At 49.1% G+C, this 26,129-nt stretch overlaps 1 protein-coding gene across 1 annotated transcript in view; it reads left to right on the forward strand.

Moving 5' to 3' along the window:
• The first annotated feature begins 665 nt into the window (after nucleotides 1-665).
• pcgf5b (polycomb group ring finger 5b) overlaps nucleotides 666-26,129 on the forward strand; it is a 245,589-nt gene continuing 220,125 nt past the window's right edge. The window contains exon 1 of the mRNA XM_070876943.1: nucleotides 666-750. The gene's annotated coding sequence lies outside the window, so the exon portion shown is untranslated. The remainder of the gene's footprint in view (nucleotides 751-26,129) is intronic.

Below are 26,129 nucleotides of genomic sequence, written 5' to 3' on the forward strand. Positions count from 1 at the left end.
CCAATGGAGAGGAGGAAAATTAACGGATGGCTCGAAGGTCACGACAATGATAGGCCCGGCAGGCTCAACATGTGAAATTAATGGCCCTGAAATTTCGACCTCTCCGGGTCCATATGAAGTTTTTACAGACCCGGGAAGGCATCGGAAAAGCTGGTTTTCAGCTGGAGTTTGACAAATCGCACGCATCTCGGAAGCGAGGACATTTGCACGGGCAAGATTGCAGGATTTACCCAAATCTTGCCCAGCAAATATCCTCAAAACTCTTGTGCCTGATAAAAGCAGGCACATAGCCTACTGTTACAGGTGTAAGAGTTTTAAAACATACAAAAATATAGTTAAATTAAATTTAAAAAACACATATTATTTTTAAAAACTCTGCCCACTGTGTTACATTTACTTTTAACCATAATTAAAAAAACTTTTAAAAAACTTGGAATCATTTTTTTTTCTCTCAGATATTTATTAACTTTAATTTCAATTCGTTTTAATTATGTGAGGTGTGTTTTTTTATTTTTTATTACGTGTTTAGTGTCTTTATTTTTTTTTCTCATTAATAGCGATGAGAACTGGTAGATACGGAGCTCCCATTGCTATTAATGAGAAAGCTGTGGAATACTGGACCTGATTGGCTGAGCGGTCACACGTGACTGCACCGTCTCCGTGGGAACCTGGAGGAACGGGAGCGCGCTCCGCAGCGCGGGAAGAGAAGGCCTCCCCACCGGAATCCCACGCTCCTCCCGGAACCACCAGGTAATTACGTAGAAATGTTTCAGGTCGGAGGCATCCGCCCGCGGGAAGCCTCCGACCGCAATTTCTGGGCCAATTTCTTTCAAGATAGCCTAAAATCATAGACGGCACAGGCAGCTTTCCCAAATAAAGCAGATCAAATTAACACTATTTAATTTGAACATGCAGATTGATTAATTGTTTAAATTACAGTGACATTTTTGACTGACACATTATATGGATATCAATCACACGATTCTTCTCAAAATAGTAGACTGCTTGTCAAACATTCATTTAGTCAGTTGGATAGTCACATCTGAGAGCATTGAGCGTGACTTCTAAAATACTCTGTGACAGTTTCTGAAGAATCTATGAGATCACTTGGTGTGTGGGCAACTTGCACAAAGTAACAGCCGACTCATTCTAAACCTGCTTGCCTGACAGGTTAAGGTTGAACTGAAAGTTTTTATTAAGTGTTATTCTGGTGAATTTTTGATGATTGTTCGAAACATGTGGGACCCGGTACTAATAAAACCAAGCAAAAAAATAATCACTGTACGAGAGGTTTTAAATCTGTCCCTTACCTCCTGGTACTTTATATGAAATTGTGCCCCAGTTAATTATCTTTAGACTGACATCAAAGTACTTTACCAAAGACTTGGAACATCTGCTTTCCTTCTTATTTTTATCACTATGTCTAATGTTGGCTCAGGAGGGGTGGGTGTATCTGAGACATGAAGGATGATCCATGGAGATTTTGTGTGTCAAAACAAATACGGAAAGTGGAGGAGTCTGAGAGCTAGACTGTCCACTTCACATCGCCCATCTATGGCCCATCTATCGCCCAAAACGGATCTCTATCGCCCATTTTGAGCAAAAAGTGGAAACTGGGACCAAACCATCGCCGGAAGAACATAAGAAATAGGAGCAGGAGCGAACCATACAGCCCCTCGAGCCTGACTCCATCATTTAATGAGATTATGGCCTCTCTTCCATCTCAACTCCATTTTCCTGCCCTAGCCCCATAACCTTTGATTTCCTTCGTGTCCAAAAAACCCGGAGCCACTTCATTTCTTTTCATTCCTTATGTCCCCATGCTCCCTCATGCACAGGCAGACATTGCAGCATTTCATCCTAACACACTGCAATATCTTGCCTTGGGCAGCAGTATTTTCAGGCTTATTGCAATATATTCTTCTTTTCTTCCAAAGCCCAAGAGCAGAGCCTCACCAGGACCTCACAGTACCCTGTGTCACCTACTCCCACACTGGCGAGCACCACCCTAGATCGTTCTACTCCGACGACAATAACAACAACTTATATTTAGATGTATTCCAGAGAGGGCCAGTTAGTTAGTTGCAGGAGGGAACACTTGATGAAGCATTGAGTATGAGAGGATGGAGCAGTAACGAGTGTGGGTGGAACTGCAGGACACACACCTTCTGGCCAAAGGGCAAGTGCGAGGACTTCTTCAACTGCTTAGCCCAGGAATTTCTGCTGCTAATTTGGAACTGAGAGTTTTGTCTACAAATTGCACTTTTGTGGCTCAACATCAGCAGTTAATAGGGTTACCTAAGAATGTGTCAAGCAATCTGCACAATTAGGGGTCATCTATGGAAGAATTCACAACATACAAATGTGCAATACTGCATGACTGCCTGACCGAGCTGCAGACAATCAAGGAGATTGTGATCAATTAGGGCTCAATGCAGTGCAACCCTCACTGGCTGAAACTGCATAGCTAACTTCAAAAGTGCTCTGACTGAGGCTCTACAGATCCTGGGCTCCAATCTACATCAGTTTGTCTTGTCTGGAATCACTATGTTGGGGAACCAAATTGAGACAGTCATGATGCAGGGCTTCAACAACCTCATTGATGTCCAATGGACTGTTGTCACACAGATCTCTAACCGTGTTGAGGGAGCATCTAGTAACAGGGGAATGGAAGCAATAAGTACAGATGACAGCAATGTCTCTCAGCCAATGCCACATCTGTAACTCCCAGAAAATTCACACTTAAATGATTAGCAAAGTTTGCAAAGCCTACAGGCCCAAGTATTCATAGCGTTAACCCCATGGTGCCTGTAGTTCCTTGAGGCACTCACTAGCCATTAACTTAATTTCCTCCTCCCACTTTGGAACACTTAGCAGACACACATGGTTAGGAAATAGAAGACACCCATAATATGATTTCATTAATAATAACTTAAAAAAAAATTTTATTTATAAGAACATAAGAAATAGGAACAGGAGTAGGCCATACGGCCCCTCGAGTCTGCTCCACCATTCAATAAGATCATGGCTGATCTGATCATGGATTCAGCTCCACTTCCCTGCCCATTCCCCATAACCCCTTATCCCCTTATCGTTTAAGAAACTGTCTCTTTCTGTCTTAAATTTATTCAACGTCCCAGCTTCCACAGCTCTCTGAGGCAGTGAATTCCACAGATTTATAACCCTCTGAGAGAAGAAATTCCTCCTCATCTCAGTTTTAAATGGGCAGCCCCTTATTCTAAGATCATGCCCTCCAGTTCTAGTTCCCCCCATCAGTGCAAACATCCGCTCTGCATCCACCTTGTCGAGCCCCCTCATAATCTTATATGTTTCGATAAGATCACCTCTCATTCTTCTGAATTCCAATGAGTAGAGGCCCAACCTACTCAACCTTTCCTCATAAGTCAACTCCCTCATCTCCGGAATCAACCTTGTGAACCTCCTCTGAACTGCCTCCAAAGCAAGTATATCCTTTCGTAAATATGGAAACCAAAACTGCACACAGTATTCTAGGTGCAGCCTCACCAATACCTTATATAGCTGTAGCAAGACTTCCCTGCTTTTATACTCCATCCCCTTTGCAATAAAGGCCAAGATACCATTGGCCTTCCTGATCACTTGCTGTACCTGCATACTATCCTTTTGCGTTTCATGCACAAGTACCCCCAGGTCCCGCTGTACTGCAGCACTTTGCAATCTTTCTCCATTTAAATAATAACTTGCTCTTTGATTTTTTTCTGCCAAAGTGCATGACCTCACACTTTCCAACATTATACTCTATCTGCCAAATTTTTGCCCACTCATTTAGCCTGTCTGTGTCCTTTTGCAGATTTTTTGTGTCCTCCTCACACATTGCTTTTCTTCCCATCTTTGTATCGTCAGCAAACTTGGCTACGTTACACTCAGTCCCTTCTTCCAAGTCGTTAATATAGAATGTAAATAGTTGGGGGTCCCAGCACTGATCCCTGCGGCACCCCACTGGTTACTGGTCGCCAACCAGAGAATGAACCATTTATCCTGACTCTGTTCTCTGTTAGTTAGCCAAACCTCTATCCATACTAATATACTACCCCCAACCCAGTGAACTTTTATCTTGTGTAGTAACCTTTTATGTGGCACCTTGTCAAATACCTTCTGGAAGTCCAAATACACCACATCCACTGGTTCCCCTTTATCCACCCTGCTCGTTACATCCTCAAAGAATTCCATTAAGTTATTTATATATAACTTTAATTTATATAGCGCCTTTAATGCAGTAAAATGTCCCAAGGTGCATCACAGCAATGTTACAAGACAAAACTACGGCAGATGACCAAAAGCTTGTTTAAAGAGGTCGGTTTTAAGGAGCGTCTTAAAGGAGGGAAGTGAGGTAGAGAGGTGGAGAGGTTTAGGGAGGGAGTTCCAGAGCTTGGGGCCCAAACAGCTGAAGGCACATCCTCCGATGGTTGAGCAGTTATAATGAGGGATGTTCAAAAGGCCAGAATTTGAGGAGCGCAGACATCTTGTGGGATTGTGCAGCTGAAAAAGAAGACAGAGATAGGGAGGGGCAAGCCTTGGAGTGATTTGTAAAGAAGGATGAGAATTTTGAGATCGAGGCATGGTTTACCCGGGAGCCAATGTAGGTCAGAAAGCACAGGGGTGATGGGTGATTGTGACTTGGTGCGAGTTAGGACACGGGCTGCTGAGTTTTGGATGACCTCAAGTTTACATAGTGTTGAATGTGGGAGGCCGGCCAGGAGTGATTTGGAGTAGTCAAGTCTAGAGGTAACAAAGGCATGGATGAGGGTTTCAGCAGCAGAAGAGCTGAGGCAGGGACGGAGGCGGGCAATGTTATGGAGGTGGAAATAGACGGTTTAAGTTATGCCGCGGATATGTGCCTGGAAATACATTTCAGGGTCAAATATGACACCTAGTTTGCGAAAAGTCTTGTTCACCCTCAGATTGATGCTAATGAGAGGGATGGAGTCAGTGGTTAGGGAACGCAATTCGTGGCGGGAACCAAAGATAATTACTTTGGTCTTCCCAATATTTAATTTGAGAAAATTTCTGCACATCCAGTACTGGATGTCGGACAAGCAATCTGACAATTTAGATGCCAAGCAGGGGTCGAGAGAAGTGGTGGAGAGGTAGAGCTAGGTAGAACTGACTCCGTGTTTCCGGATGATATCGCCAAGGGGCAACATATAGTTGCGAATTAGGAGAGGGCCAAGGATTGATCCTTGGGGGACACCAGAGGTAACGATGCGGGAGTGGGAAGAGAAGCCATTGCTGGAGATTTTCTGGTTACGATTAGATAAGAATGGAACCAGGTGAGTGCAGTCCCAAGCAACTGGGCGACGGTGGAGAGGCATTGGAGGAGGATAGAGTGGTCAACTGTGTCAAAGGCTGCAGACAGGTCCAGAAGGACGAGGAGGGATAGTTTACCTTTGTCACAGTCATAAAGGATGTCATTTGTGACTTTGATGAGAGCCATTTCGGTTCTGTGGCAGGGGTGAAAACCAGACTGAAGGGATTCAAACATTGAATTCAGGAAAAGATGGTCACGGATTTGGGAGGTGACAACACGTTGGACAGGAAAGGAAGGTTGGAGATGGGGCGATTGCTAGCAAGCAAAGTGGGGTCAAGGGTTGTTTTTTTGAAGAGAGGGGTGATGACAGCAGAATTGAAGGAGAAGTGAACAGTACCTGACGACAGAGAACCGTTAACAATGTTGGCCAACATGGGACCTGTTAAGCTGAGAATAACTCTACGAGTCTGTGTTGTAAGCTCAAACCATTGTGCCCTTGGTCTCTTTAATATAACTCCAAAGTGTGGCAGCAGCGTGGTGGCCTGCCTTTTATAACTGCTTGCACCAGGGTACCGGGTGACCCATAGGTCTCCCACAGGTGTGCCCTCTAGTGGCAAGTCTTACACACAGGTGAGGTTCACATACATAACATCACTTCCCCCCAAAGTCTTGAGTACAAGTTATTTGCAGGTTGAGGCAATCTGGCGGTCCGCGTTCCCTGGTCGATCGCCTGAGTTGACATCCTGGCATGGCTGAGTTGGTCCGACCATCGCTGCACGGCAGCTCGGCTGGTCTGGTCTGACTGTCGGGCAAGGTGGGTTCATTCTCGTGGTTGACAGCGAGGCCAAATGCTGGTTGGGTGTGTGTTGGTGGATCATAGAGGGTAGGGTCTTCTTCAAACTGTTCTTGGTAGTCCGTGAATCGCAGTTTGGTCTGATCCAGGTGCTTTCTGCATGCTTGCCCATTCAACAATTTCACAACAAACACTCTATTCCCCTCCTTGGCTAAGACGGTGCCAGCAATCCACTTGGGACCGTGACCGTAATTTAGAACAAACACCGGATCATTGACTTCTATGTCACGCGAGGCCGCCGCGCGATCATGGAACGCCTTATGCCCGTGCCGCCAGGTTTCTACGTGATCATTGAGGTCCGGGTGGACTAAGGAGAGCCTGGCTTAGAGTGCTCTCTTCATTAACAATTCTGCAGGCGGAACCCCGGTGAGCGAGTGGGGGTGCGTCCGGTAACTGAGCAGGACCCGAGATAACCGGGTCTGCAAGGAGCCGTCCGTTACGCGTTTCAAGCTTTGCTTGATGGTTTGGACTGCCCGTTCCGCTTGACCGTTGGATGCGGGCTTAAATGGGGCAGACCTGACATGCTTGAACTTGTTGAATTCCGAGCTGGTGAAACATGGTCCATTGTCACTGACAAGGACATCGGGCAAACCATGGGTGGCGAACATGGCCCTAAGACTCTCAATGGTGGCAGTGGACGTACATGACATTATTGTTATTCAATCCATTATTCAATCCATTTTGAGTAAGCATCCACTGCTACTAGAAACATCTTCCCTAGAAAGGGGCCAGCAAAATCTACATGGACCCTGGACCACGGTTTGGAGGGCCATGACCACAGACTCAGTGGGGCCTCCCCGGGTACGTTGTTCAGCTATGAGCAAGTGTAACATTGGTGTATGCATGACTCCAATTCCAAATCAATGCCGGGCCACCAAACGTGCGACCTGGCGATAGCCTTCATCATGACTATACCTGGGTGGGTGCTGTGTAGGTCGTGTATAAACGTTGCCCTGCCCTTTTTGGGCAAAATCACGTGATTCCCCCATAGGAGGCAATCCGATTGGACTGACAGTTCGTCCTTGCGTCAGTGAAAAGGCTTAATTTCATCTTGCATTTCCCCGGGAACCCCTGACCAGTTCCCATTGAGGATGCAGCTTTTTACTAGTGATAACAGGGGGTCCTGGCTGGTCCAGGTCCTGATCTGGCGAGCCGTGACGGGTGACCCTTCGCTCTCAAAAGCATCCATGAACAGAAGCAAGTCTGCGGGTGGCGCCATTTCCACCCCGGTGGTGGGCAATGGCAGCCGACTGAGGGCATCAGCGCAGTTCTCTCTGCCTGGTCTGTGGCGGATTACATAGTCATTAGCAGACAATGTTAGTGCCCATCTTTGGATGCAGGATGAAGCATTGGTGTTGATTCCTTTGCTTTCTGAGAGCAGTGAAATAAGCGGTTTGTGGTCGGTTTCGAGCTCGAACCGGAGACCAAATAGATATTGGTGCATTTTCTTAACCCCGTATACACAAGCCAACACTTCTTTCTCAACCATATTGTAGGCTCTTTCAGCCTTAGATAAACTTCTGGATGCTTATGCAACCGGTTGCAGTTTGCCTGACACATTTGCTTGCTGTAACACACAACCGACGACGCATCACATGCTAGTACTAAGCGTTTACATGGGTCATACCATACAAGTAACTTGTTAGAGCATAGCAGGTTTCTGGCCTTTTAAAGGCTGTTTCTTGAGATTTACCCCAAACCCAGTTGTTACTCTTGCGTAGCAACAAATGCAAGGGTTCCAGCAAAGTGCTCAACCCCAGTAGAATGTTACCAAAGTAGTTGAGGAGTCCCAGGAACAAACGCCGCTCCGACACATTCTGTGGTCTGGGTGCATTCTTGATGGTCTCCGCCTTGGAGTCCGTGGGTCTGATGCCATCCGCCGTAATCTTTCTCCCCAGAAATTCGACTTCTGGTACCAGGAAAACACACTTGGAGTGTTTCAGCCTGAGTCCCACTCTGTCCAGTCACTTTAGAACATCTTCCAGGTTGTGCAAGTGTTCGGTGGTGTTGCGACCAGTGATCAGGATATCATCTTGGAACACCACTGCACGTGGAACAGATTTCAGCAGACTCTCCATGTTCCTCTGGAAGATGGTCGCCGCCGAACGAATCCCAAAGGGGCACCTGTGGTATATGAACAGTCCTCTGTGTGTGTTGATGCACGTCAACTTTTTTGACGGTTCAGCCAGCTCCTGTGTCATGTAAGCGGAGGTGAACGACTTTTCCCCATGCTAGCGTTGCGGATAAGTCCTCCGCTTTGGGTAGTGAGACTCAGTTGATCGTCACCTTGCAGTCCCCGCAGATTTTGACCGTCCCATCGCTCTTTAATACCGGCACGATTGGACTGGCCCACTCGTTGAACTCGATTGGCGATATGATTCCCTCGTGTTGAAGTCTGTCCAGCTCGATTTCGACTTTCTCTCGCATCTTATATGGGACTGCTCGGGCCTTATGATGAACAGGCCGTGCCCCAGGAACAAGATGGATCTGCACTTTGGCGCCTGTGAAGTTGCCGATGCCTGGCTCAAATAATGCCGGGAATTTGTTTAGCACCTGGGCACACGAGGTGTCATCCACCGAAGACAGTGCTTTGATGTCGTCCCAGTTCCACCAGATCTGGCCTAGCCAGCTTCTGCCGAACAGGTTTGGGCCATCGCCTGGTACAATCCATAGTGGTAAATCATGCACCTTTCCGTCATACGATATTTACACTGCTGCACTGCCGATAACAGGGATGAGTTCTTTGGTGTAAGTGCACAGCGTCATGTGAATCGGGCTCAGGTTTGGCCTCTGTGCCTTGTTACTCCAGTTTCTCAAAAGCCTTCTGGCTCATAATCGATTGACTCGCCCCCGTGTCCAATTCCATGGAGACTGGAATGCTGCTATGTTTGACTTTTAACATTATCGGAGGGTTTTTTGGTGGTGAAGGTGTGTACCCCATACACTTCTTTCTCATCCTCCGGTTGAGTTGCCTTCCTGCTCGTTCAGCGTGATCCACTCTAGATCGGTCGCTCTCTCCTGACTCTGCCACGTGGTGAGTCAGAGGTCGCTTGCACATTCGCTGGAGGTGACCCATTGTTCCACAGCCCTTGCACACATAGTGCTTGAATCGACATTGATGGGCTCTGTGACTGCCCCCGCAGCGCCAGCAGGATGTTAATGGATTCACATTCGCACCCCCCAGTGGCCTCTAAGTCACCCTGGGACTGGTCTCTGTGGTCGTGTGGGCCCTACCATGACCCTAGGTGGAGAAAGTACATCCGGGAGGGCGTTGAGCGATGGTCCATGTAAAAGCGGTACCTGGCTATCAGGATGCTCTCCTTTGGCTTGAGGTGTTCCTTAGCCAGTGTACACAGCTCTGCATAGGATTTGTCCGTTAGTTTGACCGGTGCCAGCAAATTTTTAAGGAGGCCATATACCGATGACCCACATCCTGTGAGGAGAATCGCCCTACGCTTGATCTCTGTTTCAGCCGTGTCCAATTTGTTGGCCACAAAGTACTGGTCAAAGCACTCAATGAAGGCTTCTCAATCATCACCCTCAACAAATCTCTTGAGAATACCAGTGGCAACCATTTCTGCGTGACAGTTTGTGATCTGTAACTCGTCGCCAGTTGTTAAGTTCAGAATAACTCCATGAGACTGTGTTGTAAGCTCAAACCTTTGCGACCTTGGTCTCTTTAATATAACTACAAAGTGCAGCAGCAGCGTGGTGGACTGCCTTTTATACCTGCTTGCACCAGGGTACCGGGTGACCCATAGGTCTCCCACAGGTGTGCCCTCTAGTGGCAAGCCTTACACACAGGTGAGGTTTACATACATAACAGGAGCCAAAAAGGTGGTCAACAGTTTAGTGGGAATAGGGTCAAGAGAGCAGGAAGTGGATCTCATGGAGAAGATGAGTTTGGAGCGATCAAGAGGGGAGATCAAAGAGAAACTAGAGAAAGATGTGAGTTTAGGGCTAGGGCTGGTGGGAGCCTCAGATGAAGTTTGGCCTGTGAGCTAGGTGAAGGAAGGGAACTCTGAGACAGCTGATCTGATGGTCTCAATCTTTGAGACAAAAGTCCATGAGCTCCTCACATGTTGTTATTGGAGGTGATTGTGGTGGAGACAGGGGAGAGGGGCTTAAGGAGACGGTTGGCAGTAGAGAATAGTAGCTGGGGGTGATTTTTGCTTTCCAGAATGATCCTGGAATAGCGAGCAGCTTTTGTAGACAAGAGTAGGAACCGATAATGTTTTGTGTGTTCGAGCCAGATCTGGCGGTGAATGGCCACATCCGTTCAAGTCTGTGCCCTTTTGACTTGAGTGAGCGAAGATGAGTGCTGTACCAGGGGGAACAGCCAGCGTGGGAGAGAATAAACTTTTTAATAGGGACTAGGGCATCAAAGCTGGTGGTGAGGGTTTGGTTGAGCAGATCGGTGGCTTCAGAAATGTCATTGTTAAAAGAGGGCCAAAGGTTAGAAGGAAGGGAAGCACTGGAGCAAAACTGAATATACCTGCCCCAAGCATTGTATGGGTTAATAAAAGATGGATTGACTTATCCTGGAATGTGCCCAGACAGTTAGTTTGGTATGAGGTTGGGTGATTTGATGTGACATTCGTAGCTCTTGATGTACCCCTGGACCCAGTGGAGGTAATGGTCTGTAATTTGCAGTCAGCGGTGATGCGACGGTGTTCGGGCTAACCTCGAAGAAAGCTTCCCACAAAGATCTTGCGATCAGTGTGGTGAGAACTTTAGCTGTGTAATTGATCGGAGCGCTGTCAATCGGGAGCAGCAGTGAAGTCATCAAGTTGTCTGAGCAGCTAATCACGTTGGAGGATTCTCAGAGACTATGGGGCTGGAATTCAGCACCCCACACCCACCCCCCCCCCCCCCCCCGCTGCAGCCGACTGCCGCCCACTGCCGGCAACATCCCCCGGTAAAGATCTGCCGAGTGCCACTTTGGAGGTGGCCTCCTGGAGCGGGCTGGAGCGGGCGGGAGGGGAGAGCCCGCTGGGAGCCGCCCGCTGACATCAGCGGACGGCCGAGTGGCGCAAGCAACGTCCCCGCCCACCGAGCTCCCAGATTCCTGCGGGCGGGAGTCGGCGGCAGAACAGGGGTGGGAGGAGGCTGGCCGGTCCCCGACGGTAAGTATGAAGAATCGGAAAAAAAGGTAAGTGAGCATTTAAAAAAAAAAATGTCCACAGCGACTTACCTGGATGGGGTCCCCTGAAGGTCTTCCGATAGTTTTTGGATTTATTACTGACGAGTTTTTTTTCAGGTCTTCGACCCTCCGTTGGGCCCAACTCCATCCTCGGCGGCACTTGGGCGGCAAGCGCCTCTGCCGACGGGAATGGGACCTCCCGCTCGGATTGGCAGCGTACGTCGTCCATTTACTGCCTGCCGACCTTCGAGGGACCTCAGCCATGAATATCTCGCCCCAAGTACCGTCCGGTACCTCGGTGGCACTTTGGGTGGCACTTGGGCAGGCGAAGGCATGGATGAAAATCGGCCCCGTTAAACCAGGAAATGAAAAGCATTGATTATCTGCACTTTTAAAAAATGTTACAGAGAGCGAAATAAAGATTGGGACATACACAAGGGATTAAGCTGAAATAGAAGCTGAAATATGAACAATTTTTGTTATTATTCTGTTTAAATCCAGTAATTTTTATCATAATGCAGAAATTTGACATTCCACGAACATAAAATTAGTCTTTCAGGGCCAGAGTGGTTGTTTAGCAGATACAAGATTATATAAGTGGTAGTGGCCCAAAAGCTCAACTTGTGTTGGAACAGTGAATGACTGACTGTAACATTGGGTATATTCAAGAGGGAGTTAGATATGGCCCTTACGGCCAAAGGGATCGAGGGGTATGGAGAGAAAGCAGGAAAGGGGTACTGAGGTGAATGATCAGCCATGATCTTATTGAATGGTGGTGCAGGCTCGAAGGGCCGAATGGCCTACTCCTGCACCTGATTTCTATGTCTGTAGAGCTGTTGCCATCTTACCATTGGGTGGAAGTGGGCGTCCCCGATGGAGTGCTCTCTACCCGGGATTCCTTCCTCTATTTATTGGGGAGGGTGTTGCAAGGAGCAGTCCCATGCAACAAATTTTTAAGCCGGTTCACGGGCTCCCAGGCCGCCTGCAATTTCTGCGGTCTGGAAGAGTCCGTGTTCCACGTGTTTATGGACTGTGTGAGGTTGCAGCCCCTGTTCCATTATTTAAAGGGACCGCTCCTCAATTTCTGGCTGCACTTCAGTCCCACACTCCTGATCTTTGGGCACCCTGTGCGGGGGGGAGCGGGTAGGTCTGAGGGCCTCCTCGTAGGACTGCTCCTGGGCACTGCCAAGGGTGCCATCAGCCGGTCCAGGCAGCGGGCGGTCGAGGGGGTCGTTCAGCCCGGCTGCCTGCCTCTCTTCCGCGGTTACATTCGAGCCAGGGTGTCCCTGGAGATGGAACATAAGAACATAAGAACATAAGAATTAGGAACAGGAGTAGGCCATCTAGCCCCTCGAGCCTGCTCCGCCATTCAACACGATCATGGCTGATCTGGCCGTGGACTCAGCTCCACTTACCCGCCCTCTCCCCGTAACCCTTAATTCCCTTATTGGTTAAAAATCTATCTATCTGTGACTTGAATACATTCAATGAGCTAGCCTCAACTGCTTCCTTGGGCAGAGAATTCCACAGATTCACAACCCTCTGGGAGAAGAAATTCCTTCTCAACTCGGTTTTAAATTGGCTCCTCCGTATTTTGAGGCTGTGCCCCCTAGTTCTAGTCTCCCCGACCAGTGGAAACAACCTCTCTGCCTCTATCTTGTCTATCCCTTTCATGATTTTAAATGTTTCTATAAGATCACCCCTCATCCTTCTGAACTCCAACGAGTAAAGTCCCAGTCTACTCAATCTATCATCATAAGGTAACCCCCTCATCTCCGGAATCAGCCCAGTGAATCGTCTCTGTACCCCTTCCAAAGCCAGTATATCCTTTCTTAAGTAAGGTGACCAAAACTGCACACAGTACTCCAGGTGCGGCCTCACCAATACCCTGTACAGTTGCAGCAGGACCTCCCTGCTTTTGTACTCCATCCCTCTCGCAATGAAGGCCAACATTCCATTCGCCTTCCTGATTACCTGCTGCACCTGCAAACTAACTTTTTGGGATTCATGCACAAGGAACTTTCCGTCTTCAGACCCTGCAGAGATACCTTTACGTCGAGCCCCCTCCTAGGTGGTGCGCTCTGGCGAGGTATTTCTTCCGCCAGCAGCTCGACCTCAATTATGACACGCAGCTGGGGTGCCAGGACCGCCCTCCGGGAGCTGCCTGTCTTTTACAGGGAACTCATCAGGGTCTGGAACAAAGTCTCCACCAAGCGCAGCTCTCCGCCGGCTGGAGTGGCGGCCGTCCTGCAGGAGCCGCTGCTCGGGAATCCGTACCTCCACGGCCGAGGCTTTATGTGGCGGTCGGAAGAGAGGGCTGTGGCTGGTGAGGTGACCAGGGTCAGGGACCTGCTCGATGGCGGAGGAGCGGGCTGGATGGCGCCAGTCACGCTGGCGCGGCGCCTAAATTCTGCCAACGTCCGCCGCGCGGCCGATGCCATCGAGTCGCTAAAAACAGCTCTGGGCCCTGACTCCGTTAGGTGTATCGAGGAGGCTCAAGCACGTGGGGAGATCCCGTCCGAACTGACCCCCGTCCGGACGGAATTCCTCATCGGCGCCAAACCCCGGAACCTCCCTCGGGGGCCGGCGCCTCACAACTTGAGCCGCCTCGGGGAAATCCCCTCCGTGCCTTTCAGTTCCGCGCGGAGGGGTTTCCTGTACGGGCTGCTCCTGCACACCCTCAACTTTGCCATCCTCGCCGGCCGTCCGGACACGCCATGGCGTACCATCTTGCCGTCCGGAGGAGGCGGGGGTCCCCGATGGAGGGCACTCTACGCAGGGGTCCTCCCACTATTCATCGGGGACTTGGCCTGGAGGGTGGTGCACGGAGCAGTGCCGTGCAACAAATTTTTAAGCCGGTTCACGGACTCCCAGGCCGCCTGCAATTTCTGCGGTCTGGAGGAGTCCGTGTTCCATGTTTTTATGGAGTGCACAAGGTTGCAGCCCCTGTTCCATTATTTGAAGGGGCTGCTCCTGAAATTCTGGCTGCACTTCAGTCCCACTCTCCTGATCTTTGGGCACCCTGTGCGGAGGGGAGCGGGTAGGTCCGAAGGCCTCCTCGTAGGACTGCTCCTGGGCACGGCCAAGGGTGCCATCAGCCGGTCCAGGCAGCGGGCGGTCGAGGGGGTCGTTCAACCTGACTGCCTGCCTCTCTTCCGCTCTTACATCCGGTCCAGGGTGTCCTTGGAGATGGAGCACGCGGTGTCCACCGGTACGCTCGCGGCCTTCCGCGAGAGGTGGGCACCGGAGGGACTGGAGTGCATCATCACGCCCGGCAACCAAATTTTAATTTGATTTTACGTTTTAAAGTTAATTTGTTTTAATTGCCGGTGCTTTTAGTGTCCCCTTCCCTTTTATAGGGGGCACTGGGGAAAAATTGTGATTTTAGTGCCCAAAAAAAAAACCAAAAAAAGAAAAACACAAAAAAAAACAAAAAAAAGGGGGGAAAAAAAGGGCCTTGTAAATGTCTGGAGTGTCACCCAGGTCGGGTGGCACCGTTTAATGTTTTATGTTTTCGCAGATAAACTCAAAAGAGTTTCATGCACAAGGAACTTTCCGTCTTCAGACCCTGCAGAGATACCTTTACGTCGAGCCCCCTCCTAGGTGGTGCGCTCTGGCGAGGTATTTCTTCCGCCAGCAGCTCGACCTCAATTATGACACGCAGCTGGGGTGCCAGGACCGCCCTCCGGGAGCTGCCTGTCTTTTACAGGGAACTCATCAGGGTCTGGAACAAAGTCTCCACCAAGCGCAGCTCTCCGCCGGCTGGAGTGGCGGCCGTCCTGCAGGAGCCGCTGCTCGGGAATCCGTACCTCCACGGCCGAGGCTTTATGTGGCGGTCGGAAGAGAGGGCTGTGGCTGGTGAGGTGACCAGGGTCAGGGACCTGCTCGATGGCGGAGGAGCGGGCTGGATGGCGCCAGACACGCTGGCGCGGCGCCTAAACTCTGCCAACGTCCGCCACGCGGCCGATGCCATCGAGTCGCTAAAAACAGCTCTGGGCCCTGACTCCGTTAGGTGCATCGAGGAGGCTCAAGCACGTGGGGAGATCCCGTCCGAACTGACCCCCGTCCGGACGGAATTCCTCATCGGCGCCAAACCCCGGAACCTCCCTCGGGGGCCGGCGCCTCACAACTTGAGCCGCCTCGGGGAAATCCCCTCCGTGCCTTTCAGTTCCGCGCGGAGGGGTTTCCTGTACGGGCTGCTCCTGCACACCCTCAACTTTGCCATCCTCGCCGGCCGTCCGGACACGCCATGGCGTACCATCTTGCCGTCCGGAGGAGGCGGGGGTCCCCGATGGAGGGCACTCTACGCAGGGGTCCTCCCACTATTCATCGGGGACTTGGCCTGGAGGGTGGTGCACGGAGCAGTGCCGTGCAACAAATTTTTAAGCCGGTTCACGGACTCCCAGGCCGCCTGCAATTTCTGCGGTCTGGAGGAGTCCGTGTTCCATGTTTTTATTGAGTGCACGAGGTTGCAGCCCCTGTTCCATTATTTGAAGGGGCTGCTCCTGAAATTCTGGCTGCACTTCAGTCCCACCCTCCTGATCTTTGGGCACCCTGTGCGGAGGGGAGCGGGTAGGTCCGAAGGCCTCCTCGTAGGACTGCTCCTGGGCACGGCCAAGGGTGTCATCAGCCGGTCCAGGCAGCGGGCGGTCGAGGGGGTCGTTCAACCTGACTGCCTGCCTCTCTTCCGCTCTTACATCCGGTCCAGGGTGTCCTTGGAGATGGAGCACGCGGTGTCCACCGGTACGCTCGCGGCCTTCCGTGAGAGGTGGGCACCGGAGGGACTGGAGTGCATCATCACGCCCGGCAACCAAATTTTAATTTGATTTTACGTTTTAAAGTTTAATTTGTTTTAATTGCCGGTGCTTTTAGTGTCCCCTTCCCTTTTATAGGGGGCACCGGAGAAATTGTGATTTTAGTGCCAAAAAAAAAAAAAAAAAAAAAAAAAAAAAAAAAAAAGGAAAAAAGGGCCTTGTAAATGTCTTGTGTGTGTCATCCAGGTCGGGTGGCACGGATACATGTTTTATGTTTTCACAGGTAAACTCAAAAGAGTTTCATGCACAAGGACCCCCAGGTCCCTCTGCACCGCAGCATGTTGTAATTTCTCCCCATTCAAATAATATTCCCTTTTACTGTTTTTTTTTCCCAAGGTGGATGACCTCACACTTTCCGACATTGTATTCCATCTGCCAAACCTTAGCCCATTCGCTTAACCTATCCAAATCTCTTTGCAGCCTCTCTGAGTCCTCTACACAACCCGCTTTCCCACTAATCTTAGTGTCATCTGCAAATTTTGTTGCATTACACTCTGTCCCCTCTTCTAGGTCATCTATGTATATTGTAAACAGTTGTGGTCCCAGTACTGATCCCGTGGCACACCACTAACCACCGATTTCCAACCCGAAAAGGACCCATTTATCCCGACTATCTGCTTTCTGTTCGCCAGCCAATTCTCTATCCATGCTAATACATTTCCACTGACTCCGCGTACCTTTATCTTCTGCAGTAACCTTTTGTGTGGCACCTTATCGAATGCCTTTTGGAAATCTAAATACACCACATCCATCGGTACACCTCTATCCACCATGCTCGTTATATCCTCAAAGAATTCCAGTAAGTTCATTAAACATGATTTCCCTTTCATGAATCTATGCTGCGTCTGCTTGATTGCACTATTCCTATCTAGATGTCCCGCTATTTCTTCCTTAATGATAGTTTCAAGCATTTTCCCCACTACAGATGTTAAACTAACCAGCCTTTTGCCTGCCCCCTTTTTTAAATAGAGGCGTTACATTAGCTGCTTTCCAATCCACTGGTACCTCCCCAGAGTCCAGAGAAGTTTGGTAGATTATAACGAATGCATCTGCTATAACTTCCGCCATCTCTTTTAATACCCTAGGATGCATTTCATCAGGACTAGGGGACTTGTCTACCTTCAGTCCCATTAGCCTGTCCAGCACAACCCCCGTAGTGATAGTGATTGTCTCAAGGTCCTCCCTTCCCACATTCCTATGGCCTGCAAATTTTGGCATTGTTTTTGTGTCTTCCAGTGTGAAGACGGAAGCAAAATAATTGTTTAAGGTCTCAGCCATTTCCACATTTCCCATTATTAAATCCCCCTTTTCATCTTCTAAGGGACCAACATTTACTTTAGTCACTCTTTTCCGTTTTATATATCTGTAAAAGCTTTTACTATCTGTTTTTATGTTTTGCGCAAGTTTACCTTCGTAATCTATCTTCCCTTTCTTTATTGCTTTTTTAGTCATTCTTTGCTGTTGCTTAAAATTTTCCCAATCCTCTAGTTTCCCACTAACCTTGACCACCTTATACGCATTGGTCTTTGGACACACGGTGTCCACCGGTACGCTCGCGGCCTTCCGCGAGAGGTGGGCGCCGGAGGGACTGGAGTGCATCATCGCCCCTGGCAACCAAATTTAAATTTGATAGTGTAAAGTTTCCAAAAGTTTTATTTGTTAATTTGGCGATTCTAGTGCCTCTTTAATAAGGGGGCACTTGATTTAGAGTTCTACTTTAAAATAGTTGTAGAGCTGTTGCATTGTGAGTGGCTTAGCCAGTCACGTGATGTTTACAAGACTCAATAAAACCTCAATCAGTTGGGTCCAGCTCATACACTGAGGTATGCAGTTGTGAGTATAGTGGATGAACTGGTAATGTGCAGTATGATTGTTAAACCTTTGTTAATAGGCCAACTAGTTCTTAATAGCAATGTGTTGCTATGTATTCTTTAGAAAAGAACCCATGAAGCAAGTACATAGGGCCAAAAATTCAGGCCTCGCTGGGTCGATACGAAGTGTGCATGGATACGGCAAGGCTTTGCAAAAGCCAGTTTTCAGGGCAAGATAGGCATGTGCCGAAAACCGGCTTTTCTGATTTGTCAAGATTTCTAAAGAGAGATCCTCCGCAGCCCCGCAGGAAGAACATTCGTGCGGCAGAGATTGAGCTATTTGTCCAACTCCTGGCCAGTGAATGTCCTTCAAACTTTTATGCCTGACCAAAGCATGCGCATAGCTTACTTTTACCAGCGTAAGAGTTTTAAAACATATAAAAATTAAATTTAAACATTCATTCTTAGATTAAAAACCCTGTCGATTAAGGTAAGTTTATTGATAACACCATTAAAAAATTTCACAAAATATATATATACTTTTCTAAAATATTTAATTACATTTAATATCAATTAATTTTACATATGTGAGGTGTTTTATTTAATTATTATGCTGTGTTTCATTTTTTAGGATTTTTTTCTCATTGATAGTTATGGGAACTCGCACAGAGTTCCTATTTTTATTAATGAGAATACTGCATTGTGATTGGCGGTCCAGGCCCACGTGACTCCACCTTGTCCATCTCCCCATGCGCTGCACAGCTAATCTAGGCCTCTGACCGGGCTCTTACCTTCCTCCGGAAGCACCAGGTATGTTCGTGGATTTTTTTCCAGTCAGGGGCGTTCGTACGAAGGCAGACTCTGACAGCAATTTTACCCTCACTACATTACCCACCGCAAAATCTGGGTCAATGCTTTATTTAGCAAAGATTTCTGGGCACATGTGGAAACAACTGTTCGCAGTGGAGATGTGGAAAATTAAAGGTTGAGGCCGAGAAATTCCATTGGGCCCTGTTTGGGGGCGGTAACATCCAGGAGGTGGGGTATTTTGTGGCAGGTGCGGAAGTCCTGCCCTGCTAGCTAAATTCGGGTTCCAGCCCCCGAATGGAAGTGGGGTGCAAAATAATGCACTCCACTTCCTTTCTGGGGCGTTTGTGCGGCGGACAATTGGGAGCAGGACACAGCGCTACATCACACTGCCACGTAGGGGGGGCTCTTCCCTTCACTAAACATAAGAGCCCAAGCTGCAAACTCTGCAGTTAGGAGACGGGACTCCATGTGTAGTGTATGAGCAAAGAGTCTGACCAGACACTGTGAGCTCAAAGTAAAGTGTGACCGTAGTCTTTTATTGCAGGTCTCCAGAGTGCCTCTCCAACCTGTGAGGCCTCCTTAAGTACAGGTGCTCCCAAGAGATTGTGGGATCCCTCGGGACTCCAGGGGATGAGCCCCCTGGTGGTTAAACAAGGTATTTACAGGTTTACATATATAACAACACTCCCCCCCGCCAAAGTCAATAGTGTAACTATTTACAAGGTGAGTCGATCTGGGGCCTTTCTTTCCCTGGTTGATCGTCTCGGTGTAAATGCTGGTTTTGGTGAATCATTTGTTGGGTCCTCGCTGGCCTGCTGTGCAGCTGGCCTTGCTGGGCTGCCTGGGGTGGTGAGTCCTGCTGGGCTGCTGCGGGTGATGGATTCTGCTTTGTGGTCAACCGCTATGTCGGTTGCCCCTGGTGTGTGTGTTGGGGGGGTCAAAAAAGGTAGGGTCTAATGTGAGTTGCTCAGGATAGTCCGTGAATCCAAGTTTGGTTTAGTCCGCGTGTTTCCGGTAGATGAGTCCATTTGAAAGTTTGACCCGAAACACTCTGCTCCCCTCTTTGGCCACGACAGTGCTGGGAAGCCACTTGAGACCTTGTCCATAGTTCAACACAAATACAGGATCATTAATCTCAATTTCGCGAGACCCATTTGCGCTATCATGGTATGCACTTTGTTGAAGCCGCCTGCTCTCTACCTGTTGATGTAGATCAGGGTGGACTAACGAGAGCCTTGTCTTAAGTGCTCTTTTCATGAGCAGTTCAGTAGGTGGGATCCCAGTGAGTGAGTGGGATCTTGTGCGGTAGCTAAACAGGACTCGGGATAGGCGAGTCTGCAGTGAGCCTTCAGTTACCCTCTTCAAGCCTTGCTTGATGGTTTGCACTGCTCTCTCTGCCTGACCTTTGGATGCTGGTTTGAACGGGGCAGATGTAACATGTTTGATCCCATTGCGGGTCATGAACTTTTTGAACTCGGCACTGGTGAAACACAGCCCGATGTCACTCACAAGGACATCAGGCAGGCCGTGCATGGCAAACATGGCCCGCAGGCTTTCAGTGGTGGCAGTGGACGTGCTTGCCGACATTTTCTCACATTCAATCCATTTGGAGTACGCATCTATTATCTGTGGAGAAAGAGTCAGACTGAACACTGTGAGCTCAAAATAAAGTGTGACCTTAGTCTTCCTGCATTTCCACTGGAACACTGGACCAACTCCCATGAAGCACACAGCTTTTCACTAGAGATAATAAGGGGTCCTGGCTTGTCCAGGTTTTAATCTGCCGAGCAGTGACGGGTATTTGCTCACTCACTCTCAAATGCTTCCATAACCATGGCTAGATCTGCGGGCTGCGCCATTTCCACCCCCGTGGTGGGCAATGGCAGCCTACTGAGAACATCGGCGCAGTTTTCTGTGCCTGGCCTGTGGCGGGTGGCGTAGTTGTATGCGGACAACGTAAGCGCCCATCTCTGGATGTGGGCCGCTCCATTGGTATTTATCCTTTTACTCTTGAAAAACAGGGATATGAGTGGCTTATGGTTGGTTTCCAATTTGAATTTTCGCCCAAACAGGTATTGATGCATATTCTTTACCCCATAGACACACGCTAACGCTTCTTTCTCAATCATGCTCTTGGCTCTCTCAGCCTTAGACAGACTCCTGGATGCATAAGCAACCGGTTGCAGTTTCCCAAAATCATTAGCTTGTTGCAATACACACCTGACACCGTATGACGGCGTAGCACATGCTAGTACCAAACGCTTACATGGATCATACAACACAAGCAACTTGTTTGAGCATAACAATTTTCTCGCTTTTCCAAAGGCCTTTTCTAGGCTTTTGCCCCCAACCCATTCATCCCCTTTCCGTCGTAAGACATGTAGTGGTTCTGGCAGTGTGCTAAGACCCAGTAAGAAGTTACCAAAGTAGTTCAGGAATCCCAGAAACGACCGCAGCTCCGTCACGTTCTGTGGCCTCGGTGCGTTCTCGATTGCCTCCATCTTTGCGTTGTTGGGCCTGATGCTGTCCGCCGCAATTCTCCTACCCAAGGATTCCACTTCAGGCGCCAGGAAAACGCACTTCGAGCATTTTAACCTGTGCCCCACGCAGACTAAGAACCTCCTCCAGTTGCTGCAGATGCTCGACTGTGATCCGACCTGTGACTAAGATGTCGTCCTGGAAGACCACGGTATGCGGGACCGACTTCAGTAAGCTTTCCATGTTTCTCTGGAATATCGCCGCCACTGATCGGATTCCAAACAGGCATCTGTTATAAACAAAAAGACCTTTGTGTGTGTTGATGCAGGTGAGGGCCTTCGATGATTCCTCCAGTTCCTGCGTCATGTAGGTTGAAGTCAGATCCAGCTTCGTAAACGACTTTCCTCCCACGAGCGTTGCAAAGAGGTCGTCGGCCTTTGGCAGTAGGTATTGGTCCTGCAGGGAGAAACGATTGATAGTTACTTTGTAATCGCCACGTATTCTGACGGTGCCGTCTCCCTTGAGTACTGGGACAATAGGACTGGCCCACTCGTTGAACTTGATCGGTGAAATGATGCCCTCTCTTTGCAGCCAGCCTAGCTCGATCTCTACCCTTTCTCTCATCATGTACGGTACTGCTCTCGCCTTGTGATGGATGGGTCGCGCCCCCGGAATTAGGTGGATCTGCACTTTTGCTCCTTGGAATTTCCCGATGCCTGGTTTGAACAGCGAAGGAAATTTGTTTAAGACCTGGGCACACGAAGTGTCGTCAGCGGGCGATAGCGCTCGGACGTCATCCTAGTTCCAGCGTATCTTTCCTAGCCAGCTCCTCCGAGCAGTGCGCGACTATTGCCCGGTACCACCCAGAGTGGTAGCTTGTGCACCCCTCCATCGTAGGAGACCTTTACGGTAGACTGTCGATTACAGGAATCAGTTCTTTTGTATAAGTTCTTAGTTTTGTGCGAACTGGAGTTAAGAATGGCCTTGAGACCTTGTTGCACCACAGTCTTTTGAAAGTCTTTTTGCCCGTGATGGACTGGCTCGCGTCCGTGTCCAGCTCCATTGACACCAGGAGTCCATTTAGTTCAACATTCAGCATTATTGGGGGACAATAGGTGGTGAATGTGTGCACCCTACGTACCTCTGCCTCCTCGATCCGAGGTTCTGTTTCGTCGTGATCCTCCATGGATCTGTCCTCCTCTGCAACATGGTGCTTTGCAGGCTTAGCAGGCTTTGCAGCTCGCCTGCACACTCGTTGGTGGTGTCCCGTTGTTCCACAGCCCTAACAAACGTACCCTTTGAATTGGCATGAATGGAAACAATGATCACCCCCGCAGCGCCAACAATGTGTTAATGGCCTTGCATTCATCACCCTTGATGGTGGACTCTGAGACACCTGCGGATGTGTAGCTGCAGGTATGTGTGACCTGCCCTGTACATTACTATTCGAAAACAACATCACTTTGTTCACAGTGCTTGTGTGCTGAGAAATTTGCTTCGTATTGTCAATGGTGGCCTGGGCTATCGCTATGGCCTTGCTCAAGCTTAGGGTCTCTACAGTCAAAAGTTTGCGAAGTATGGTTTCGTGGCCAATGCCAAGTACGAAAAAGTCTCCGAGCATGTGCTCCAAATGTCCTTCAAATTCGCAATGTCCTGCAAGGCGTCTTAGCTTGGCGACATAACTCGCTACTTCCTAGCCTTCAGACCATTTTTAGGTGTAGAACCGGTACCTCGCCATCTGAATGCTTTCCTTCGGGTTCAAATGCTCTCGGACCAGTGTGCACAAATTGTCGTATGATTTCTCCATGGTTTTCGCTGGAGTGAGCAGATTCTTCATGAGGCCATACGTTGGTGCCCCACAGATGGTGAGGAGGATCGCCCTTCGTTTGGCAGTGTTCTCTTCCCCATCTACCTTGTTGACTACAAGGTATTTGTTGAGTCACTCCACAAAAGTTTCCCAATCATCTCCCTCCGAGAATTTCTCCAGGATTCCCACTGTTCTCTGCATCTTTGGGTTCGCTATCTTTATCTCGTCGCCAGTTGTTATGTATGGAAAAAGAGTCGGACTGAACAATGTGAGCTCAAAGTAAAGTGTGACCGTAGTCTTTTATTGCAGGTCTCCAGAGTGCCTCTCCAACCTGGGATGCCTCCTTAAATACCTGTGCTCCCAAGGGATTATGGGATCTCTTGGGTCTCCAGGGGATGAGCCCTCTGGTGGCTATACAGAGTAAATACAAGTTTACCTAGATAACAGCATCTACAGCCACTAGGAACATTTTACCCAAGAACGGGTCTGCATAGTCTACATGGACCCTAGAGCAGGGGTTTGGAGGGCCAAGACAATAAACTTATTGGTGCCTCCCTGGGTGCATTGCTTAACTGTGAACATGTGTTACATTTGTGCACGCAGGACTCTAAGTCCGCATCAATACCGGGCCACCACATGTGGGATCTGGCTATCGCTTTCATCATTACAATGCCTGGGTGAGTACTGTGTCTCTGCCCTTTTTAGGCACCACTACCTAATTACCCCACAGCAGGCAGTCTGACTGCATTGACATTTCATCTTTGCGCCGCTGGTACGGCTTTATTTCTTCCTGCATTTCTAATGTGACACTGGACCAGCTCCCGTGGAGCACACAGTTTTTTTTACTAAGGACAGTAAGGGATCCTGGCTCGTCCAGGTTCTGATCTGTCAGGCGGTAACGGGTGATTGCTCACTCTCGAATGCTTCCATTACCATGACTAAATCTGCGGGCTGTGCTATTTCCATCCCCGTGGTGGACAATGGCAGCCTACTGAGAGCATCGGCACAGTTTTCCGTGCCTGGCCTGTGGCGGATGGCATAGTTATATGCGGACAACGTGAGCGCCCATCACTGGATGTGGGCCGATGCATTCGTATTTATCCGCTTACTTTCAGAAAAGAGGGATATCAGTGGCTTATGCTCAGTTTCCAATTCAAATTTGAGCCCAAACAGATATTGATGCATTGTCTTTACCCCACAGACACACGCTAACACTTCTTTTTCAATCATGCTGTCGGCTTTCTCAGCCTTAGACAGACTTCTGGATGTATAAGCAAACGGTTGCAATTTCCCAGATTCATTAGCTTGTTGCAATATACACCTGACACCGTATGATGATGCATCACATGCTAGTACCAAACGCTTACATGGATCACACAACACAAACAATTTGTTTGAGCATAACAGTTTTCTAGCTTTTACAAAGGCATTTTCTTGGGTTTTGCCCCATACCCATTCATCTCCTTTATGCAGTAAGACATGCAGTGGTTCTAACAGTGTGCTGAGACCCGGTAAGAAGTTAGCAAAGTAGTTCAGGAGTCCTAGAAATGACCGCAGTTCCGTCACGTTCTGTGGCCTTGGTGCATCCTCGAATGCCTCCGTCTTCGAATCGGTGGGCCTGACGCCATCGGCCGCGATTCTTCTCCCCTGGAACTCCACTTCAGGCACCAGGAAAATGCACTTCGAGCGTTTTAACCTGAGCCCCACGCGATTGGGCCGCCTAAGAACCTCCTCCAGGTTCTGCAAATGCTCGACTGTGTCCCGACCTGTAATCAAGATGTCGTTCTGGAAGACCACAGTGCACAGTAAGCTTTCCATGTTTCTCTGGAATATCGCCGCGGCTGATCGAATCCCAAATGGCCATCTGTTGTAAATGAAGAGACCTTTGTGCGCGTTGATGCAGGTGTTTCCTCCAGCTCTTGTGTCATGTAGGCCGAGGTCAAGTCCAGCTTCGTGAATGTCTTTCCTCCTGCCATCATCGCAAAAAGGTCATCTGCCTTTGGTAATGGGTATTGATTCTACAGGGAAAAACGATTGATAGTTAATTTGTAATCACCACAGATTCTGACGGTGCCATCTTCCTTGAAGGCTGGAACAATCGGACTGGCCCACTCGTTGAATTCAATCGGTGAAATGATGCCCTCTCATTGCAGCCGGTCCAACTCGATCTCCACCCTCTCTCTCATCATGTACAGTACTGCTCTCGCCTTGTGATGGATGGGTCGCTCCCCCGGAATTAGGTGAATCTGCACTTTTGCTCCTTGGAATTTCCCGATGCTTGGTTCGAACAGCGAGGAGAACATGTTTAAGACCTGGGCACACGAGGTGCCGTCAGCGGACGAGAGCGCTCGAAACGTCGTCCCAGTTCCAGCGGAACTTTCCCAGCCAGCTCCTGCCGAGCAGCGTGGGACCATCGTGCGGTACCACCCAGAGTGGTAACTTGTGCACCGCTCCATCGTAGGAGACCTTTACAGCAGCGCTGCCGATTATGGGAATCAGTTCCCTTGTGTATGTTCTCAGTTTAGTGCGAGTGGGAGTCAAGACTGGCCTTGAGGCCTTGCTGCACCACAATTTATCGAAAGTCTTTTTGCTCATAATGGACTGGCTCGCGCCCGTGTCCAGCTCCATTGACACTGGGAGTCCATTTAATTCAACCTTCAGCATTATCGGGGGACACTTTGTGGTAAATGTGTGCACCCCATATATCTCTGCTTCCTTGGCCGTGGATCTCTGCTCCTCTGCAACATGGTGGTTTGCAGATTAGCAGGGTTTGCACTCCGCCTGCACATATGTTGGAGATGTCCCATTGTTCCACAGCCCTTGCAAACGTATCCTTTGAATCGGCATGAATGGAAACGATGATCACCCCCGCAGCGCCAACAAGATGTTAATGGCCTTGCATTCATCACTCTTAATGGTGGACTCTGAGACATCTGCGGACGTGCAGCTGCAGGCATGTGAGGCCTGCCCTGTATGTTATGATTCGAAAACAACATCACTTTGTTCACAGTATTTGCAGCAGCACTCGTGTGCTGAGGGATTTGTTTGGTATTGTCACTGGTGGCGATGAACGCCTGGGCTATCGCTATGGCTTTACTCAAGGTTGGGGTCACTACAGTCAAAAGC

Source organism: Pristiophorus japonicus, chromosome 3, assembly GCF_044704955.1.
Source record: "Pristiophorus japonicus isolate sPriJap1 chromosome 3, sPriJap1.hap1, whole genome shotgun sequence".
NCBI classification, from domain to species: domain Eukaryota; kingdom Metazoa; phylum Chordata; class Chondrichthyes; family Pristiophoridae; genus Pristiophorus; species Pristiophorus japonicus.